Source organism: Mobula birostris, chromosome 13 (genome assembly GCF_030028105.1).
Source record: "Mobula birostris isolate sMobBir1 chromosome 13, sMobBir1.hap1, whole genome shotgun sequence".
NCBI classification, from domain to species: Eukaryota; Metazoa; Chordata; class Chondrichthyes; order Myliobatiformes; family Myliobatidae; genus Mobula; species Mobula birostris.
This window is the reverse complement of record NC_092382.1, coordinates 75941888-75962344: the sequence shown is the minus strand read 5'-3', so window position 1 is coordinate 75962344 and position 20457 is coordinate 75941888. Positions and strand designations below refer to the sequence as shown.

At 44.3% G+C, this 20457-nt stretch overlaps 1 pseudogene; it reads right to left on the bottom strand.

Moving 5' to 3' along the window:
* Positions 1–726: 726 nt before the first annotated feature.
* Positions 727–20457, bottom strand: part of LOC140207017 (uncharacterized) — a 40469-nt pseudogene continuing 20738 nt past the window's right edge.

The following is a 20457-nucleotide window of genomic DNA, read 5'->3' as shown; positions in this document are numbered from 1 at the left end:
AAGGGGGAGGTGGGGCATTAGCGGAAGTTAGAGAAGTCGATGTTCATGCCATCAGGTTAGAGGCTACCCAGACAGAATATAAGTTGTTGTTCCTCCAACCTGAGTGTGGCTTCATCTTTACAGTAGAGGAGGCCGTGGATAGACATGTCAGAATGGGAATGAGATGTGGAATTAAAAGGTGTGGCCACTGGGAGATCCTGCTTTCTCTGGCGGACAGAGCGTAGATGTTCAGCAAAGCGGTCTCTCAGTCTGCGTTGGGTCTCGCCAATATATAAAAGGCCACATCGGGAGCACCGGACGCAGTATATCACCCCAGTCGACTCACAGGTGAAATGTTGCCTCACCTGGAAGGACTGTTTGGGGCCCTGAACTCCCTTCCGCCACTATCAACTCTGCTCTTAAACGCATCTCCCCCATTTCACGTACATCTGCTCTCACTCCATCCTCCTGCCACCCCACTAGGAATAGGGTTCCCCTGGTCCTCATCTACCACCCCACCAGCCTCCGGGTCCAACATATTATTCTCCGTAACTTCCGCCACCTCCAACGGGATCCCACCACTAAGCACATCTTTCCCTCCCCCCCTCTCTCTGCATTCCGCAGGGATCGCTCCCTACACGACTCCCTTGTCCATTCATCCCCCCCATCCCTCCCCACTGATCTCCCTCCTGGCACTTATCCGTGTAAGCGGAACAAGTGCTACACATGCCCTTACACTTCCTCCCTTACCACCATTCAGGACTCACAAGTGAAGTGTTGAATTATATGCTCCACTTGATCTTTCATTGATCCTGTTGCTATTCTATAGATTTGCTAAGTGTTCCTGTAGAAAAAAAGAATCTCACGGTTATATGTGGTGACATATATGTACTTTAATGAAGGCAATGTGCAGGTATTCGCAAATAGGCAGTAAAAACAAAAGCAGGTCAGCATTGACTAGAAGGGCCGAAGGGCCTGCTTCAGTGCTGCTGGACTATGTGACTCCAATAATATTCTGATTTGTAATTTCCACAGTCAGTGCTTTGCTACTAAACACTGAACCCAGAAATTTACCCAAACAAGAATTGAAAGTCTCTTAGCTGGCGACAAAAAGCGTTTACAAGCTGTGATACTTGCCAAAGGGGGTGTTACTAAGTACTGACCATGCAGGGTGCCTAAACTTTTACTTCGGGCCCTTTTCCTTTTTTGCTATTTTGAAACTGTAAAAGATGGAAATAAAAATGTAATCCTGCTTAAAATATTAAAGAAATGTGCCATGTTTGACTTTGTGCCTTTTGGAAATCAGGTAATCTTTTACTCGCTTAACTATTCACAGTAACGGAAATTTAACCAGGGGCACCCAAGCATTTGCATGCCACTGTATATATCCTGTCCCTTCCGAATTGCTTCCAGAAATTCCTGCCATTGCTGCTATGTTTTCATCCTGCCCATGTTCTTTTCAAATCAATTTTGACCAATTTTTCTCTCATCCCTCTCTAATTCTCTTTATTCCACATCTGACTTTAGATTCTCCTTCTCTAATGTCAGGGTGAATTTGATCATATTAAGATCACTTGCCCTTAAGGGTTCTTTGAACTTAAGTGACCTAATTAATTCTGGATCATTACAACACCCAGTCCAGAATAGCTGATCCCCAAGTGGGTTCAACCACGAGCTGCTCTAAAAACGCATCTTGTAGGAATTCTAGGAATTCCTCCTCTGAGACCAACACCATCCTAATTTTCCTAATCACCTGCATGACAATCCCCCATGAGTATTGTAACATTACCATTTCCGCACGCATTTTCTATCTCCCATTGTAATTTGTGGACTACATACTCACTGCTGTTTGGAGATCTCTATACAAGTCCTATCAGGGATTTTTTTTACATTTGCTGTTCCTTAATTCTACCCACGGATTGTACACCTTCCAACCCTATGCCAACTCTTTCTAATGATTTTATTTAATATTTTACCAACAGAGCCACACAACCCCACTACCAGCTTGTTCTTTCAAGAAGCATGTAAGTATCTGATAAGCAGTCGTGATAAGAAAGACAGGCCAGAAAACTTAAATGAGATACTCAGAAAAATGAATCATCACTATGAAAGAAAACATTAACCAGTGGAACGAGTATGACCCTCCGTGATCTGGGCCGTCAATTATGTGTCGGGCAGCACCTAATTAATTAGCATGTTTATTTCCGCTTTTTTCTTAAAGATGTGCTGTGTGCCCCCCCGGCTACCGCTGCATTCTCCGCGAATCACTATCTGTCTGTGATCTGGGGGTTGGGGTGGTGGGACACTGGGGTGTCGTCTGTTTCCATCAGGCAGGCAGCTCATCTTCTCCTATGTCTGCCCACCTCGATGTCGAAGGTCGAGGTTCGTTGTCTGCTGTGGCTGATGTGGAAGGCTTGCTTGACTGCTGAGCCTCGCACCTTTTTAGATCATACAGTTCTTTGTAAGCACTCAAATCATCCTGCAAATATTCCCTAAACCGACGTACCCTTTCAAAATTAAAGTCGTACTTTATCATTGCAGCGAAAATCTCACGCAGTTGCTTCACGTTTATTTCACTGATGAATTCGGTTTTGATTGTGATCCTTTCCTCTTCCAATTGCATCAGCTCTTCATCTATCAGTTCTTGGTCATGGGATGCCAAAACCTCTTCAACATCATCTTCGTCAGCTTCCACAAACCAAACTCATGTTGTCCTTACTTCGTTCACGATGATCAAAACGCTTAATTATGTCTAATTTTACGCTAAGTGTAACACCCTTACGAGCTCTTTCAGGCTTTTCCAACACCTTAGAACTCATCTCGCTAACGGCTGCTCAATGCAACGTGTTTAAGCAATGCCAGCGAGAATGCCATTCCGAATCCGGAGGGAAAGCGGCCGCTCGGGGCGCGCGCTGCCTTTTATGGCTCGCTGATTTTTTCGTGCACTGATTTTTCTGTAACAGTGAAAACACCTTCTGTTAGAGAAAACAGGGAACTAATGTAGGTCTTTTGTAACAGTGAGGTTTCATAAAGCGAACGTTTGAAAAGTGGGGTACACCTGTACAGGACAGGATGGTTAACAAAAGGAAAAAAAAAATCAAAAGTAAATGAAGTACAAACAAACAAGGCAGTAAGTGCAGAAAATGCCAAGAAAAACCAGAAACAATCCAACACATTTCAGAATCCTGCAGCAGTTTAACTCAATGTGATAACTTACAGAGGTACAATCAAGTGGCAAATATCACTCACCAAAATCTTGCTTTAAAATTCAAACTCATGAATGCCCTCCATCACTTCATAAAGGCACCATAAATTCAAGCCTGATCCAGTTTTATAGTCAAAATCTTACAAATTATTTGATAATCAATACATTATTACAGATAGGATAATCCATAATAACCATCTGGATATAATTTTACAGGATAAACAAGCAGGAACAAATCCCTCAATAAATAAAACCATTCCCAACACACATGTTCCTCGACCAGTGGAGCACCTCACCACAGGTATTGTTTGTGTCATCAGTCGGACAACCGAAAGATTTTCTCCATCAATCAGCTTCCAAATGTTGCTAGTCTGACATTCGTTGCCATGCCCCGCTGCTGATTCCCTTCTCCTCGACTTATTCAGTCTACAGAAAGTTCAAGGGAAACCTCTTCACCCACAGAGTGGTGACTGGAACCTATCCCATAGGGAGAGCCAGAGGTGAACAACAGGGGAGGATTTAAAAGGACTGTTGTGGAACTGAATCACTGGCAGAGTCCTGCCGGTCTGAGTTGACTCTCTACTGTACACTAGTCATGTTATGAATTCACTAAGTACCATAGACAGAGTTTAAAATAGAACTGATTTATTTGTCTCAGATCCAGAATATTAAACTCCAGTCCCATTAAAGGTGAATATGCAGCAGAAGAAACTCCTTCCATGCCCAGTGACCAGGGTGCAGAACTGCGTGTGGTGAGCAGCAGCAATAATTGCAGAGTTCAGCACCGACAGTCACTCTCGAAATTGCATTCAGCAACCGTGATGGCCAAACATTCAGCATGCAGCTTATTGAAACTTTCTCCCCAGTGTGAACCCGGTAGCGTGTCACAAGTGTAACATACTGTAAGGTTTCACTGCTCATGTAATGGCCTCTCTGCAATGTTTCACTGCTGAGGTAATGGTTTCTCTGTCGCAGCAATGTTTAGGTTACGACTAGAGATAACAGGGTTTTGGAGTGCAGGGCTATCCACTGACAGAAATGTTCTTCCTTGTGAGTCTGGAAGAGAGATTTTCATGGTCTTTTGTCGGAGAGAGATGAGAAGACACGAATGGAGAGAGTGGGCCCTTTTATCTTTTTTTGTTTACTTCACTAACCACATAGTCAGAGTAAGAATTATAAAGCTCAATCACTTAATCACATATTGTGTACTGTTTGTTATTTTGGGGTACTGATTTGTAACAGGGGACACATCACGAAGCATCCACCCAAATGAGATTTCTTAAGTTTGGCCAGGCTGAGGGGCTATCACCCTCTATATTAAGCAGCTAGCCGAAGCGGGGGTTATATAAGGTTAGATGACTAAGCGAATCGCTTCCCACGGTCAGAGCAGGTGAACGGCCTCTCTCCACTGTGAACTCGCTGGTGTCTCTGTAGTTGACATGACCGAGTGAATCCCTTCCCACAGACTGAGCAGGTGAAAGGCCTCTCCCCTGTGTGAACTCTCTGATGAGTCACCAGTTGAAATGATGAAGCAAATCCCTTCCCACAGTCTGAGCAGGTGAATGGCCGCTCCCCAGTGTGAACTCTCTGATGGACCTTCAGTTGAGATGACGAAATGAATCCCTTCCCACAGTCTGAGCAGGTGAATGGCCATTCCCCTGTGTGGGCTGACTGGTGTGTCACGAGGTGAGATGACCGATTGAATCCCTTGCCACAGACTGAGCAGGAGAACTGCCACTTCCCAGTGTGAACTGACTGGTGTCTCTGTAGGAAGGCTGAATCAGTGAATCCCTTCCCACAGACTGAGCAGGTGAATGGCCATGCCCCGGTATGAACTAACTGGTGTCTTAGTAGGTGAGATGACAAAGTGAATCCCTTCCCACAGTCTGAGCAGGTGAACGGCCGCTCCCCAGTGTGAACGTGCTGATGTACCTTCAGTTGAGATGACGAAGTGAATCCTTTCCCACAGTCTGAGCAGGTGAATGGCCTCTCCCCAGTGTGGAGTCTCTGATGTACCTTCAGTTTAGATGACCGCGTGAATCCCTTCCCACAGTCTGAGCAGTTGAAAGGCTTCTCCCCAGTGTGAACTCGCTGGTGTACCTTCAGCTTAGATGATGAAATGAATCCCTTCCCACAGTCTGCACAGGTGAATGGCCTCTCTCCAGTGTGAACTCTCTCATGTACTTTCAGATTAGATAACCGAATGAATCCCACCCCACAGTCTGAGCAGGTGACTGGCCACTCCCCGGTGTGAACTCGCTGATGTACCTTCAGTTTAGATGAGCAAGTGAATCCTTTCCCACAGTCTTTGCAGGTGAATGGCCTCTCTCCAGTGTGAACTCGCTGATGTACCTTCAGTTTAGATGAGTAAGTGAATCCCTTCCCGCAGTCTGGGCAGATGAACGGCCGCTCCCCGGTGTGAACTCGCTGGTGAGCCATTAGGTCAGATGACCGAGTGAATCCTTCCCCAGAAATTCAGCAGATGACCAGCCTCCGCCTAGTGTGAATTGACTGGTGCGTCCACAGGTGGGAAGACTGACTGAATCCTTTCTCACACACAGAACAGGTGAATGGCCTTGCCCAGTGTGAACCTGCTGATGTTCCTTCAGTTGAGATGACCGAGTGAATCCATTCCTGCCGTCTAAGGAGATGAATGGGTTTTCCCCTGTGTAAAATGACGGACGTGCCAGTTGGTCAGATGATCGAGTGAATCCCTCCCCACAGTCTGAGCAGGAAGGATGTTCGACTGAATCCTTTGCTCCACTTCTTAAATATCTGGACAGAGACAGCAAAACTGGCGTGTTGTGTTCAAGATTCCCGTAGACAAATTCCTTGTCATTTTTAACCTGTAAAAAGATTTACAAAATCCATCAATGTGTGAAGGACAACATTTCTGGTGAGATCACTTGAGTTGTCAAGGTGTAATTCGACATCAAACTGTTACAGAGAATTTCAACCCAAGTTGGAGAGAGAAATTATTTTCTAACTGGGCACAGTGCTGGTATCTGGAATGACCATCAAACTCTCTGATGCTCTTCCTGTCTCTATAAGAATGGGGCATTTCTGCCATCTCCAATCTGTCACCTGGCTCAGTTTGACTCTGTCCATTGGTATTATTCCCTGTTCCTGCTGAGCTGCATGGGTGCCTGGCCCCACAGTAAATGAAACACTCTCACACAAATAGCCTTTGTTGACGTGCAGCTGGAATTTTCTTTTATGTACTGCTAGTTTAAAGTGCCACAGTTTTAACACCATGTAAATATCTCCTGCTCAGATGTATGGTTGGTCTGCACAGCTGTTAAAAGGAATTAGAGTGAATATTAGTGTTATTTCAGGTTCTTGTCACGGTCATAGAGAAGTACAACACAGAAAGAGACCCTTCGGCCTATCTAGTTTGTGCTGAACTATTTAAACTTTCTACTCCCATATCCCTACCATCCAGGTACCTACACAAACCTCTTAAATGTTGAAATTAAGCTCGCATGCACCACTTCCCCTGTTCATTCCACATGTGGATGTTCGTCTGTGTGAAGAAGTTTCCCATCATGTTCCCCTTAAAGTTTCACCTTTCACACTTAATCCATGGCCTCTGATTGTATTCTCATCCAATCTCAGTGGAAAAAGCCTGCTTGCATTTACTCCATCTATAACCCTCATAATGTTGGAACACCTCCATCAAATTTCCTGTCAATCTTTTATATTCCAGGGAATATAGTCCTGATCTGTTCATTCTTTCCTTATAACCCAATTCCTCCAGATGTGACAACATCCTCGTGAATTTTCTCTGAACTCTTTCAACTTATTTTACATTTTCCTGTAGGTTGGTGACCAAAACTGCACACAATACTCCAAATCAGGCCTCACCAATGTCTTGTACAATGTCAATATGACATCCATCTCCTGTACTCAGTACTTTGATTTGTGAAGGCCGATGTGCCAAAATCTTTCTTTCCATCCTGATCAAACTGTGACACCACTTTCAGTGAATTATGGACCTGTATTCCCAGATTCCTTTCTTCTACAACACTTCTCAGAGCCCTACTCAGAGCAGTGTGTAAGACCTTGTTCCTATCAACATGCAACACTTCACACTTGTCCGCATTAAATTCCTTTTTCCGTTTTGCAACCCATTTTTTCAGCAGGTCCAGATCACACTGCAAACCATGATAGTATTTCTCACTGTCCACTACACCACAAATATTGGTGTCATCCACAAATTTGCTGATCCAGTTAACCATGTTACCATCCAGATTACTGATATAGATGACAAGCAACAACAGATCCAGCACTGATCCCTGTGGCATAACACTAGTCACAGACCTCCAGTCAGAGAGGCAACCATCTGCTACCACACTCTGGCTTCTCCCAAAGACAGTGTCTCATCCAGTTTACTATCTCATCTTGAATGCTGAGTGACTGAATCTTCTTGACCAACCTCCCATATGAGACTTTGTCAAGTGCCTTGCTAAAGTCCATGTAGACAACATCCACTGCCTTGCTTTCCTGATAACATCTTCGAGAGACTCTATAAGTTTGGTTGGACATGACCTACCGTGTACAAACCCATGCTGCCTATCCTTAATCAGTCCACATCTATCTAAATAATTGTATATCTGCTTCCTGCATGTATGTTCCAATAACGTTCCCTCTACCGATGTCAAGCTCACCAACATACAATATCTTACTTTATTTTTTAGAGCCTTTCTTGAACAACAGAACAACATTGGCTGTCCTCCAATCCTCCAGTACCTCACTTGTCACCGCGGATGATTTAAATATCTGTGTTTAGGTCCTGACAATTTCTGCACGTGTCTACCTCAAGGTCCCAGGGAACAACTTGTCAGGCCCTGGGGATTTATCCATGGTAATTTTTTCTTACGACAGCAAACACCCCCACCTCTGTAATCTGTACAGGGTCCATGAAGTTGATGTTGCTTTCCCTCATTTCTATAGACTCTGTGTCCATCTCCTGTGTAAATACGGATGCAAAACAAATATTTAAAATCTCCCCCATCTATTTTGTCTCCTCGTATGGATTATCATTCTGATCTTCCAGTGTGGGCATTTTTCTGCACTGACCTTCTCCATGTCTCTATGACAGAGAAGCTGGGCAAATTTGATTGTCAGGGGAAACTGGTAGGAATGACAACAGAGCAGAAAAGGCTGGAGTTTCTGGGAGCAATTCGGGAGCTGAGTGATAGATACATCCCAAAGAACTGGAAGCATTATAAAGACAGGAGAGCACAACCGTGGCTGAAATGAGAAGCCAAAGCCAATGTAGAAGCAAAAGAGAGGGCAAATAATATAAGAAAAAACATTGGGAAGCTTTCAGAAACCAACAGAAGATAACTAAAAAGAAATGTCAGATGAGCTCAGGGCGTGGAATTATGTTATTGTAGTCGCTATGATTCTTGGTTGCACCCAACAGGCTGAGGCATTCAGAGAAACAAAATATCAGGGGCCTCAATATAAGACCATAAGACCATAAGACAAAGAAGCAGAAGTCGGCCATTTGGCCCATCGAGTCTGCTCCGCCATTTTATCGTGAGCTGATCCATTCTCCCATTTAGTCCCACTCCCCTGCCTTCTCACCATAACCTTTGATGCCCTGGCTACACAGATACCTATCAATCTCTGCCTTAAATACACCCAATGACTTGGACTGCACTGCTGCCCGTGGCAACAAATTCCATAGATTCACCACGCTCTGACCAAAAAAATGTCTTTGCATTTCTGTTCTGAATGGGTGCCCTTCAATCCTTAAGTCATGCCCTCACGTACTAGACTCCCCGATCATAGAAACATAGAAAATAGGTGCAGGAGTAGGCCATTCGGCCCTTCGAGCCTGCACCGCTATTCAGTATGATCATGGCTGATCATCCAACTCAGAACCCTGTACCTGCCTTCCCTCCATACGCATTGATCCCTTTAGCCACAAGGGCCATATCTAACTCCCTCTTAAATATAGCCAATGAACTGGCCTCAACTGTTTCCTGTGGCAGAGAATTCCACAGATTCACCACTCTCTGTGTGAAGAAGTTTTTCCTAATCTCGGTCCTAAAAGGCTTCCCCTCTATCCTCAAACTGTGACCCCTCATTCTGGACTTCCCCAACATCGGGAACAATCTTCCTGCATCTAGCCTGTCCAATCCCTTTAGGATTTTATACGTTTCAATCAGATCCCCCCTCAATCTTCTAAATTCCAACGAGTATAAGCCCAGTTCATCCAGTCTTTCATCATATGAAAGTCCTGCCATCCCAGGAATCAATCTGGTGAACCTTCTTTGTACTCCCTCTATGGCAAGGATGTCTTTCCTCAGATTAGGGGACCAAAACTGCACACAATACTCCAGGTGTGGTCTCACCAAGGCCTTGTACAACTGCAGTAGTACCTCCCTGCTCCTGTACTCGAATTCTGTTGCTATAAATGCCAGCATACCATTCGCCTTTTTCACCACCTGCTGTACCTGCATGCCCACTTTCAATGACTGGTGTATAATGACACCCAGGTCTCGTTGCACCTCCCCTTTTCCTAATCGGCCACCATTCAGATAATAATCTGTTTTCCTGTTTTTGCCACCAAAGTGGATAACTTCACATTTATCCACATTAAATTGCATCTGCCATGAATTTGCCCACTCACCTAACCTATCAAAGTCACCCTGCATCCTCTTAGCATCCTCCTCACAGCTAACACTGCCACCCAGCTTCATGTCATCCGCAATCTTGGAGATGCTGCATTTAATTCCCTTATCCAAGTCATTGATATACATTGTAAACAACTGGGGTCCCAGCACTGAGCCTTGCGGTACCCCACTAGTCACTGCCTGCCATTCTGAAAAAGTCCCATTTATTCCCACTCTTTGCTTCCTGTCTGCCAACCAATTCTCTATCCACATCAATACCTTACCTCCAATACCGTGTGCTTTAAGTTTGCACACTAATCTCCTGTGTGGGACCTTGTCAAAAGTCTTTTGAAAATCCAAATATACCACATCCACTGATTCTCCCCTATCCACTCTACTAGTTACATCCTCAAAAAATTCTATGAGATTCGTCAGACATGATTTTCCTTTCACAAATCCATGCTGACTTTGTCCGATGATTTCACCGCTTTCCAAATGTGCTGTTATCACATCTTTGATAACTGACTCCAGCAGTTTCCCCACCACCGATGTTAGGCTAAATGGTCTATAATTCCCTGGTTTCTCTCTCCCTCCTTTTTTCAAAAAGTGGGGTTACATTAGCCACCCTCCAATCCTCAGGAACTAGTCCAGAATCTAAAGAGTTTTGAAAAATTATCACTAATGTATCCACTATTTCTTAGGCTACTTCCTTAAGCACTCTGGGATGCAGACCATCTGGCCCTGGGGATTTATCCGCCTTTAATCCCTTCAATTTACCTAACATCACTTCCCTACTAACATGTATTTCCCTCAGTTCCTCCATCTCACTGGACCCTCTGTCCCCTACTATTTCCGGAAGATTATTTATGTCCTCCTTAGTGAAGACAGAACCAAAGTAATTACTCAATTGGTCTGCCATGTCCTTGCTCCCCATAATCAATTCACCTGTTTCTGTCTGTAGGGGACCTACATTTGTCTTAGCCAATCTTTTTTTCTTTTCACATATCTATAAAAGCTTTTACAGTCAGTTTTTATGTTCCCTGCCAGTTTTCTCTCATAATCTTTTTCCCCTTCCTAATTAAGCCCTTTGTCCTCCTCTGCTGAACTCTGAATTTCTCCCACTCCTCAGGTGAGCCACTTTTTCTGGCTAATTTGTATGCTTCTTCTTTGGAATTGATACTATCCCTAATTTCCCTTGTCAGCCACGGGTGCACTACCTTCCTTGATTTATTCTTTTGCCAAACTGGGATGAACAATTGTTGTAGTTCATCCATGCAACCTTTAAATGCTTGCCATTGCATATCCACCGTCAACCCTTTAAGTGTCAATTGCCAGTCTATCTTAGCTACTTCAAGTCTCATACCTTCAAAGTTACCCTTCTTTAAGTTCAGAACCTTTGTTTATGAATTAACTATGTCACTCTCCATCCTAATGAAGAATTCCACCATATTATGGTCACTCTTACCCAAGGGGCCTCTCACGACAAGATTGCTAATTAACTGTTCCTCATTGCTCAATACCCAGTCTAGAATAGCCTGCTCTCTAGTTGGTTCCTCGACATGTTGGTTCAAAAAAACCATCCCACATACATTCCAAGAAATCCTCTTCCTCAGCACCCTTACCAATTTGGTTCACCCAATCTACATGTAGATTTAAGTCACCCATTATAACTGCTGTTCCTTTATTGCACACATTTCTAATTTCCTGTTTAATACCATCCCCAACCTCACTACTACTGTTAGGTGGCCTGTACACAACTCCCACCAGCATTTTCTGCCCCTTAGTGTTATGCAGCTCTACCCATATCGATTCCACATCCTCCCAGCTTATGTCCTTCCTTTCTATTGCGTTAATCTTCTCTCTAACCAGCAACGCCACCCCACCTCCTTTTCTTTCATGTCTATCCCTCCTGAATATTGAATATCCCTGAATGTTGAGCTCCCATCCTTGGTCACCCTAGAGCCATGTCTCTGTGATCCCAACTATATCATATTCATTAATAACAATCTGCACTTTTAATTCATCCACCTTGTTACGAATGCTCCTTGCATTAAAACACAAAACCTTCAGGCACACTTTTACAACTCTCTTAGCCCTTATACAATTATGTTGAAAAGTGGCCCTTTTTGATGCTTGCGCTGGATTTGTCGGCCTGCCACATTTACTTTTCACCTTACTACTTTTTGCTTCTACCCTCATTTTATGCCCCTCTGTCTCTCTGCACTGGTTCCCGTACCCCTGTTGTGAACTAACCTCCTCTTGCCTAGCCTCTTTAATTTGATTCCCACCCCCCAACCATTCTAGTTTAAAGTCACCTCAGTAGCCCTCACTAATCTCCCTGCCAGGATATTGGGAAACAACTTTGCCACATCCACTCTGTCCATGCCTTTCAACATTCGAAATGTTTCTATGAGGTCTCCCCTCATTCTTCTAAACTCCAAGGAATACAGTCCAAGAGCAGACAAATGCTCCTCATATGTTAACCCTCTCATTCCCGGAATCATTCTAGTGAATCTTCTCTGTACCCTCTCCAACGTCAGCACATCTTTTCTTAAATAAGGAGACCAAAACTGCCCACAGAACTCCAAGTGAGGTCTCACCAGCGCCTTATAGAGCCTCAACATCACATCTCTGCTCCTATACTCTATTCCTCTAGAAATGAATGCCAACATTGCATTCGCCTTCTTCACAACTGACTCAACCTGGAGGTTAACCTTAAGGGTAGCCTGTACGAGGACTCCCAAGTCCCGTTGTATCTCAGAACTTTGAATTCTATCCCCGTTTAAATAATCATCTGCCCGTTTATTTTTTCTACCAAAGTGCATAACCATACACTTTCCAACATTGTACTTCATTTGCCACTTCTCTGCCCATTCTTCCAATCCATCCAAGTCTCTCTGCAGACTCTCCGTTTCCTCAGCACTACCAGCCCCTCCACCTATCTTCGTATCATCAGCAAACTTAGCCACAAAGCCATCGATTCCATAATCCAAATCGTTGTTGTACAATGTAAAAAGAAGCGGCCCCAACACGGACCCCTGTGGAACACCACTGGTAACCGGCAACCAACCAGAATAGGATCCCTTTATTCCCACTCTCTGTTTCCTGCCAATCAGCCAATGTTCTATCCACGATTGTAACTTTCCGGTAATTCCATGGGCTCTTACCTTGTTAAGTAGCCTCATGTGTGGCACCTTGTCAAAGGCCTTCTGAAAATCCAAATATACAACATTCACTGCATCTCCCTTGTCTGGCCTACTGGTAATTTCCTCAAAAAATTGTAATAGGTTTGTCAGGCAGGATTTTCCTTTAAGGAACCCATACTGAGTTCTGCCTATCTTGTCATATGCCTCCAGGTACTCTGTAACCTCATCCTTGACAGTCGACTCCAACCACTTCCCAACCACCGATGTCAAACTAACAGGTCTATAATTTCCTTTTTGCTTTCTTGCCCCCTTCTTAAATAGCAGAGTGACATTTGCAATCTTCCAGTCTTCCAGAACTATGCCAGAATCTATCGACTTTTGAAAGATCATTGCTAATGCCTCCGGAATCTCCATAGCTACTTCCTTCAGAACATACGGGTGCATTCCGTCTGGTCCGGGAGATTTATCTACCTTTAGACTATTCAACTTTCTGAGTACTTTCTCTGTCGTAATTGTGACTGCGCACACTTCTCTTCCCTGCCACCCTTGAGTGTCCGGTATACTGCTGATGTCTTCCTCAGTGAAGACTGATGCAAAATACTCGTTCAGTTCCTCTGCCATCTCCTTATCTCCCATTACAATTTCTCCAGCATCATTTTCCATCGGTCCTATATCTACTCTCACCTGTCTTTTACTCTTTATGTACTTGAAAAAGCTTTTAGTATCCTCTTTGATATTCTTTGCTAGCTTCCTTTCATAGTTAATCTTTTCCCTCTTAATGACTTTCTTGGTTTCCTTTTGTAAGGTTTTAAAAACTTACCAATCCTCTGTCTTCCCACTAATTTTTGCTTCCTTGCATGCCCTCTCCTTTGCTTTAACTTTGGCTTTGACTTCTCTTGTCAACCACGGTTGCATCCTGTTTCCACTCGAAAATTTCTTCCTTTTTGGAACATACCTGTCTTGTACCTTCCTCACTTCTTGCATAAATTCCAGCCACTGCTGCTCTGCTGTCTTTCCCGCCAGCGTCCCTTTCCAGTCAACTTTGGCCAGTTCCTCTCTCATGCTACTGTAATTTCCTTTACTCCACTGAAATAACGACACATCAAATTTCGGCTTTTCTTTTTCAAATTTCGCAGTGAACTCAATCATGTTATGATCACTGCCTCTGAAGGGTTCCTTTCTTAGCTCAACCCATAAAGATTCTGCACCTTCCGATGGGAATTCATTCTCTCTTCAGATTAGCAGTCAGTGCTTCCAAAGGAACTCCAGAAACAAACATCTGATCCCAGACAGAAATACTTGCTCAACACCTCATAAGCCCAAGCAGCTCGATCCCCAGGTCCATTTGACCTGGATCAAAAACTGTGATATCCCAGGACCCAACCTCACAGAGTCACACAGCTGAATCTGCCACTCACCAACCCTGAGAGTCTCACACATTGTCCCCACATCTCACACTGGGTAGTGCAATCCGGGATTTCTCCAAAACAAATGTCCAGCTGCTCGAAATTTCTGCTTCACTGCAGAAGGACGACCATCCAGCCCCATCTGTAGAAGCACTAACCAAAGTCAAAGCCTAAACACCAACAGTTCCATATGCCTGGACTGCAGATCACAGGATTATAACCTAAGCACCAGCTCTCCCAGTACTCTTTGCTGCCAGTAAAATGCTGCAGTGTGTCAGCCAGTCACAGTTCAAAAACCAGCTCTCCCACATCAATGCACAACAGAACTGGTACCTGATGACCCTCTGGCATTCCAGCTAACAAAAACTGATTCTGGAAATAACTCAGCAAGGTCAAAGGTGCAAAAGAACACTTCACAATGAAAACAAGGGTCAGAAGAAAGATTGCTGATATATAACATTGAGGAGGTGGAATACAGGGTGGACCGAGCTTGACCCAGATGGTTGATGTACATCACTGAAGTGGGGCGGGGGGGGGAGTGTGGTTAGGAGACTGGATAGAGGTTGAACAAGATGGGCAGGGATGAGCAGATGGAACCAGGTGAGAGAAGGGAGCAAGGACAATCACTGATGGTCCTCCAGCAATACACAGATACTGAATTAATAGTACATACTACTGTATAAAATGACAAAGTTAGAACAAACAACAGGAACTTTGCCATATACACTTTGACCCTCACCAAATTTTTATCAACACACCATAGAAAGTTTCCCATCCGGACACTTCACGCTTTTGTATGGTAACTACTCTGCCTGTAACTGCAAGGAATTGCAGAGACCTTTGGATACAGAACTTGTCCTGTCTATGCTGAACTAACAGCTGTTGCTGGGTTATAAACGTGCAGGAGCAATGTGTGGTTAAGTGCCTTGCTCAAGGACACGATACGCTGCCTGGTCTGAGGCTTGAACTCAGGAATTTCAGATTGCCAGTTCAACAGCTCAACCACTTGGCCACATGCATATCACAGAAACTATTCTCCCACCCCCCCACCCCCGGAGACTTCCCAGTCCCTCAGTAAAGAAGGCAGTGAGATCAAAGATCCCCACAACCTCGGACATTCTCCTTTCTCACCTACCCCAGTCGGGGAGAAGACACAACAGCTATAAAGCTCAAGGACAAATGTGAGGAGCCTCAGGAAGCGAGACGAGTAGGGGAAGTTAACGGGACTCAGTGGCCAACATCAAATTCCTCAACACAACAGGGAGGAAGCATCCCCATGTATCCAGGTCCGTAAGTCACCACAAGATCACACACCACGTGATATTGCGTCACAAAGCGGAGGGCGGGGCAAATCTGCGGTAAACAGCCTCACGTGACCTGTTGGCGGGACTTCCGTTTCAATTCTGCGGAAATAGACAGCCTGGGCTCCTGGTTTGGATCGTTCAATGCAGATTAAGTGAAGTCTACACGTTTCTGACGAGCCCAGATAACTGGAAAATAAATGAGTAATTGGTCCTCAGTTCGGAGCTCACGGCCAACATCGGATGTCCCCGCTCGGGATCGGTCTCAATACTCACCGATGGGAAAAGTGATATCTTCGGTCCGCAGACAGTGATCCCGACCCAAGAGGTGAGGCACTTTGCCGATCCCTCAGACGATCCGCTTCATCACTGAGCGGAAAGGAAAACACCCCCCACCCGGAGATAGTGAGCATGCCCGGTGGTAATTGCGTCATCCAGAGGGCGGGGCCTCAGAAACACCCGCAGACATTCCAGTTAAAGGAACTTGTGTGGCCATGATGAGGCTAAACTCAGGTTGGAGGAGCAACACCTCATATACCGTCTAGGTAGTCTCCAGCCCCTTGGTATGAACATAGAATTCTCCAAATTCCGGTAATTCCCTCCCTCTCCCTTACTCTATCCCTATTTCACATCACCTCCCTCATAGTACCGCCTCCTTCTACTACTGCGCATTGTTCTCCTGCCAATCACCTCCCTGCCTCCCCTCCCCCACCCCTTTGTGTTTCAAATTACTGTTTTTTTCAACTACCAGCATTCTTCAAACCCTCCCCAAAGTTCTTCCTTCAGTCCTGACCAAGGGTTTCGGCCCAAAACGTCAACTAATCTTTTCAACTGATGTTGACTGACCTACTGAGTTCCTCCAGCGCATTGTGAGTGTTCCTTTGATGTGTGGCAAAAGTATCGCTCAAAATTATTGTGCACACGCTTTCATTTGTGGTGGTGTCAAAGGATGTACAGTCAATACTGGGTCTATCTGGCTGTGAGAGACGTAATTTGGTGAAAAGAGCCTGGACAGTGACACAGAGTCAGAATACAGTGACCTGATGAAAGAGTATCAGGACTTGTTCAAGAGCTTTGTTGTCTTCCAGCAGAGCACACGATTAAAACTGACAACACAGAGCCACCCGCAGTACATCCATGTAGAAAAGTGCCTTTTGCATTACGTGATCAACTGAAAACAGAGCTGAAGCGACAAAATGTTGAATTACAGTCGGCGGAAGGTGATGTAACTCGACTGCAGGTCCAGCTCATGGAGGCAAATGCTGACATGGAGAATATAAAAGCAGCAGCTGCAGTTTCTGAGATGACCAAACAGGAGGCAATTGATGATGTGAATAAGCAATGGCAGGAGGAAGTTGCTTCAATGCAAGAAATCTTGCGATTTGTACAGTATTGCAATAGGCTTTGACAGTTTTTGACATAATTTATATGTGGTTTTCAGCATGATTTATGATCTATTACCACTCCTAAAAATTTTGTGTCAGATACCTTATCAATTTCAACAGCATTTATTCTAAGTTTACTGTATGAATTTGGTGCACGGTTTCCAAATATTGTGTATGTAGTTTTACCTTGATTCAGTGATAATTTGATAGTGTCAAACCATTTCTTTATCATTTTTAATTATTTTTTCCACTTTATCCAAAAGTTGTTTCAGATGTTCCCCACTACAAAACATAATTGTATCATCAGCAAACAATATACATTTTAATGTCTGAGAAACCAAACATATATTGTTTATATACAAAATGAACAGCAATTGATCAAGCACTGAACGTTGTGGAACCTGACAAGTTACCCTCAAAAGTTTTGAATTCCAGTTGTTTGTATGTATATTCTGATACCTATCTTCCAAATAACTACTGAACCAGTGATGTGCCGCCCCTCTAATACCATACATTTCTAATTTTGTTAATAATAATTTATGGTCAATGGAAGGGACACTGAGAGAATATGAGATGCAGTTTCATCACCGTCTAGAGCAAGAACCCTCACAGTGGGCACAGTATAAGGAAGCAGTGGAATGTGATTTGACTGATCTAAGGAAATGCTTGTCTGAAGGACAAGGCGATGAAGTAAGGATGCAAGACAAAATGAACACATGGACACTGAAAGTTACTGTACTTGAAGAAGTACAACCCAGATCATACATGGTCCAAACAGAAGAAGGATCAGTGTTAAGAAGAAATCGCAAAGGCCTTAAGAAAGAGCCAACCTCAGAGTTTCAGTAAACTGATGCAGACCAGACAAAACATGGAAATAACAGTGAAACACAAGAACTGTTTGAACCACTTTAGAAGGTCTATTCGTGTTCATGAATCCCCAGAGAGACTGATAGAGACATGTTATATTACGCATTTGTTCATAAACCCCAGAGAGACTGACAGAGACATGTTAAATTACACATTTGTTCATAAACTCCCAGAGAGACTGATAGAGACATGTTAAATTACGCATTTGTTCTGGTTAATGTTGCTAATTGTTCTTATTTTGAAGGAAAGGAAGAGGCGGTGATAACACGTGTAATGACGTGTCAGATCTCTCAATGTACTGTTGTAATGTATCGATCTGTGTGGATGGTACATCAGGCAAGATCTTCACTGTAGCTCAGTATGTGATAAGAATAAACAAATTCCCCATTTTAATTGTGTGGAAATATTAGACAGGCTGAGCTTCTGATATGGAACCGCAGAAGGAAACTTAATTGAAATGTTGTCATTTCTGAGGAATGCATATCAATAGAAAATGCTTCAATCTCGCATTATGATCTGCGGTAACTGGGATCAGGTGACGGTGGTGAGTCTCCCACATCAATATCGGAATCAGGTTTAATAGCACAGGCATATCTCATGGAATTCGTTGTCTCTGCGGCAGCAGTAGGACCTACTTCATAACAATACATTTAAACAACTATGAATTAAAATAATATACGTATTAAATAGATAAATTATATAAGTAGTGCAAAAATAAAAATAAAAACGTAAAAAAAAATCTTTTAAAAGTGTGGAAATTCTGGAGCGAAGCTCAACTAACTGTACACATCTATGAGAAGCTCAGAAAAATAGAGAAGGCTAAATTCTCATATGAATAGGTCATATACCCAGAAACATTGGTTGTACTTTGGCAGGTCGAAACAGTGGAATAGACTATAAGACCATAAGATATAGGAGCAGAAGTAGGCCATTCGGCCCATCGAGTCTGCTCCACCATTCAATCATGGGCTGATCCACTTCATTTAGTCATCCCCACTCCCCTGCTTTCACCCATACCCTTTGATGCCCTGGCTAATCAAGAACCTATCTATCTCTGTCTTAAATACACCCAATGACTTGGCCTCCACAGCCGCTCATGGCAACAAATTCCACAGATTTACCACCCTCTGACTAAAGTGATTTCTCCACGTCTCAGTTCTAAAAGGACGTCCTTCAATTCAGAAGTCGTGCCCCCTTGTTCTAGAATCCCCTACCATGGGAAATAACTTTGCCATATCTAATCTGTTCAGGCCTTTTAAAATTTGGAATGTTTCTATGAGAACCCCCTCATTCTCCTGAACTCCAGGGAATACAGCCCAAGAGCTGCCAGTCGTTCCTCATACTGGAACATTGAACCCTCTACTATGTCAGTATATCCTTCCTAAAATAAGCCCAAAACTGCACACAATACTCCAAGTGTAGTCTCACGATTGCCTCAACATCACATCCCTGCTCTTATATTCTAAACGTCCAGAAATGAAAGCCAACATTATATTCGCCTTCTTCACCACTGACTCAAACCTGGAGGTTAATGAAACAGACTGCCATACTTTTACCAGATATTTAGTTTCTCCCTCCATACCTTCCCTGTCCCTTTCCCTCCACCCCCAGGTCACAGGTTTCTCATAGTTTCAGCAACATTTTTAATTTTTCCCTCTGTATCTTCCCCGTCCCATCCCTTCACACCCCCGGCTCACAAAGATACGGGTTTCATTCCCATCCCGGTTGAGAACATGTTGTCAAAAGGGTGTCGCTGGGAGCGGACCCAAATGCAAGACACAGACACTGATGTACTAGGAACAGGACTAGGTTAAGCAAGAAAGCAAGGGAAGTGGGATAGAAAGGATGCTGGACATGACACAGGCCCTGGATGAGACAAGGATACAGGACCTGGGCTAGGACTTGACTAGGATAGCGGAACCAAGACATGGAGCTTGGAACTAGGAGCCTGGGCTTGGACTCCGATCCAGTAACTGGACAAGGACCCGAAACCTGGGTCTTGACTCAGGCTTGGACCCCGGATCGAGGCAAAGACTGACGAGGCTTGGGTTCTTTGAGGCTAGGGTACTTCAAGGCTTGGGTATGGACACCGAGCCAATGACTGGGCAAGGACCCAGAACCTGGGACTTGACTCAGGCTCAGACTCCAGAACTAGACGAGGACAAGACGTTGCTACAGGACGAGGAGTGGTAACAGGACTGGACGTGAGACTCCTGGACAGGGCAAGGGAACACCAGCATCGGGCTGGGCAAGGTACTTCTGGGCTGGGCAAGACATGTGTACAAGGCGAGAACACAAAGCCATGGCTTGGACAGGACAAGGTACTTGGACGTGGCTAGGACTGGATGAGACCCCGAAGCTTTGACTTGATCGAGGGAGAGACAGGAAATTGACAGCGGTGCAGGCGAGGCAAAGCTTCAGACGAGGCAAGGTGAGGCAAAGCTTCAGGAGGAAGGTGAAGGGAAGGGATACAGACGGGGGTTTGCACAGGAACAATCCAGAAGCCAGCGACTGAAACCTGAAGCTATTTATGAAGCCAGCC